Source organism: Meleagris gallopavo, chromosome 7 (assembly GCF_000146605.3).
Source record: "Meleagris gallopavo isolate NT-WF06-2002-E0010 breed Aviagen turkey brand Nicholas breeding stock chromosome 7, Turkey_5.1, whole genome shotgun sequence".
Lineage (NCBI taxonomy): Eukaryota > Metazoa > Chordata > Aves > Galliformes > Phasianidae > Meleagris > Meleagris gallopavo.
Window position 1 is genome coordinate 5,946,315 of NC_015017.2, and position 3,259 is coordinate 5,949,573.

At 40.2% G+C, this 3,259-nt stretch overlaps 1 protein-coding gene across 1 annotated transcript in view; it reads left to right on the top strand.

The window, feature by feature from the left end:
* ZC3H15 (zinc finger CCCH-type containing 15) overlaps positions 1-3,259 on the top strand; it is a 24,178-nt gene that overhangs the window by 11,838 nt on the left and 9,081 nt on the right. The window lies entirely within an intron of this gene.

A 3,259-nucleotide genomic window follows, 5' to 3' on the forward strand; every position in this document is an offset into this window, starting at 1 on the left:
GGGCCGCCTCCGCCGCTCATCCCGCCGGGCAGCGCTGGCGAGGCCGTGGCTCGGGCCGTAACGCGGGGCCGTAACGCTGAGCACCGCTCCCGGGTGGGAGCCCTGGGGTGTGAGAGTGTGTCTGTATGTGTGTGAGATGAGCGCAGCCAGATCGATGCGTACAGAACAGCCGAGAGAAGGAGGTAAGGAGTGAGTACGACGGGAGGCCGCTGCGGGATGCCGGGTGTTACCTGCTCTAACCCGCCGCGGCCGGGCTGGAGCCGCACGATCTCAGGGTCCCGTTCGAGGCGGGCCGTGCGGGGCTGTGTCGGCACGGCGGCTGCCCAGGCGGAGCCAACCTGCAGTTTTGTTATATGACACAGTGTAAATGGCAACAGGGTGACCACGGAGCTGTTTCCTCCATAGTTCTTCTGGGATAGATTTATTTTTATTCTTATGGTTTCCAGAAGTGTGTTTGAGCTGAGGTATTATTGCCAGATGAACATCTGGTATTTCCTTCTGACAGGAGGGAAAAAAACCCTGCCATCACATCCCAGGCACAGATAGGTTTTATTATCTGTGTGTTTTGCTTAGGAAGATAGCTTGTTTCAGATGCATGTGTGAAAGGAAGCCATCTTCTTTATTAATTAGCTTTCTGAAAAGGTTTGGTATAGAAGTCTTAATGATAGAAGTCTAGCAGTAAAACTGAAGATGTAGAGGAAGAACTGGTTCAGGTAATGTAAACAAACTTCTTGCTGTGCAGTTTAGGAAGTATGAACACCTGTCTGGATTTACATAAAGTACTTAGGGGGAGCACTGAAGGAAGTACTGTTGGAAAAGAAACGTTTATAATGCTTAGAAATCAATACGTATATATTACTTGACAGTATTAACCTGCTTAACATGAAGGTAAGACACTAAGATACGAATGCATGTGAGCGTCACATATACAGGAGGGGAAGAGCAGTATGTATGGCTATTCAGTTTTCACGCATGCATACACTTGCACTAATATTTGAACGTGTGGATCAGAGGGGAAAATCAACAGCTGGTGGCAGCAGCATTTATTAGGTTTTTTGCAAAGCACACTTTAAAGTGATGGGCGGAGGTTACACTGCCCACTGTTGCTTGGATTGTTCGTGCTGCTAGAGGAAACATTTTCAGTTTAACTGAAAGCCCAAGCAGAATGACAGGTTTTTGGTTTTGTTTTTTCTTTTTTTGTAGCAACTTGTTCTAATTCTTGGTCAGTTAGAAATAATTTGTCTTTGAATTTTTAGGACAAAACATTTGGTCTAAAGAACAAAAAAGGTGCAAAACAACAGAAATTTATCAAAGCTGTGACTCACCAGGTTAAATTTGGACAGCAGAATCCACGTCAGGTAAGCATTCAGTTGAATTATTTTTCCACTATGCAGTGAAATCCTCTTTCACTGTAGGAATTGATTGTCATGTAATACTGAAGTAGGAAAAAATACTGAGATGTTACTCAGCTGCCTATTGTGAGAAGCACAGATTTAGCTAGTTGTATTTAAAATAGCACTTTTTGACAGGTCTTTTTGCAAAGATTGTGTAGCTGAAAGTGCATCCATAAAGATAGCACAGTGTTTTTTGTCTACTGAAAAGTAGAAAACACAACGAATAAGAACACCTGTTTACACAATACATTGTCATAATTGCATTTAAAGTATCCCTAAAAGTAATTGTAACAAACTGGCTGTCACTGAAAGTGCAGCTGTGTGTTCCTTCTCTTTTTTTCTTCCTTTGATTCCCATTCAGGCTGAAAAATAGTGAATCATGAATTGTGAGTAATCTTAAATTGGGGCTTGAAGATAACTTTAAAAAAAAAAAAAAGTGCACTTGTACTTAATGTTCTACCTATGGAAGTATGTATGATAATTGGAAGTGCAAATAAGTCTAACAGTTGTGTGGCTACTTCATAAAAAGGTCAGACAAACTGAAATCTGGAGCTACTGTCACTACTACTTTGATCTACTTTTGCAAGATGAATTAGAATTTGATGTGGATGAGATATCAAGTTTCATTAGTTAGAAAGCAGGATTTGAGAGAAGTATTATTCTAATGGAAGTGTGAGCCAGGTCTGATTCCTACAGTGCTAGAGAGGTTAGCAGCCAGGTATTCATAACGTTCCTACTCTCTGAATAAGCCTGTAGAATAATTATGTTTGCAGCAGTTAACCTCATTATGTTGTGACTGTGCTAGATTTCTTACATAATAGGAGGATGAGCTAATAAATGTCAGGTATGACTTCAAAAGTAAAGTTCACGTGCATGTCCTGAGATGACTAACTTCTTGTAGTATTGGGGTCTATTTGGTGTCACTCAGAAACGTTGATGTGACTCAGGCAGTCCTTCTGAAATTTGTGTGAAGTCCCTGAGTCTGAAGCATTGACAGGAATACTACTATGTGATAAAAAAAATATTTTTTTCAAACACTCTTAACTGATGGTGTTCGGAATGTCGTTCCAGACCTGATGGCACCTATTGAAACTTGTAAAAACAATTTTCATTTAGGATTGTCCTGGAGAACTTAAGAATACCTTAAAGGAAGTACTGCTGTGTCCTGTGGAAAAAATGGAAATGCTATCAAGATTTAAAGAGAGAAAAAAAAAAAAAAGCAAACCAAACTGCCTTTGTCTTTAGGTGAAACAAAAGCCTGAACTACATCTGTTGTTAAAAATCAGGTCACTTTTTTTTTTTGTGGTTGCCATGTTAGGGTCTGCTTACTTTGTAAAACAGAATTTGCGAATTCTGTTTTTTAAAAGCGGAGTGCTCTGTAATTAATTCCAGTTTAAAACAGCTTGGCAACAAAGCTCCTTTATTAAGTTCCTTTGAATATTGCCAATAACATATCTGAAATATTAAGAGTACCGTTAGCTTCTCTTAAGGATAAAAATCAAGTCATCTAAGAATGTTGTGTTTCTCTCATGACCTTTTTCATCTATCTTTACCCTTCTCTACCAGTTTCGTACTAGACATAGGTCTTTCCTGGCTTTTCCAAAAGAGGTTAAGACAGGGGTGCCATTTCTATCTTTTATACCAACTTTTCCTTTCCTAGGTGAGCCTGTCCCTTAATCCTCCCTCCTTCCTTGTGCCTATGAAAACTAAGAAAAAAACATGTTCTTGTTTTATAACCTACTAGTTGGCATTGAAACATTGCTGTGTTGAGTTGTGATATCAATTCAAGCAAGTAATGTTCCAAAAACATTTCCCTGCTTCTACAGAGAGCTCCGGAGCGCTGTTGGTATGCCTGACAAGAAAGC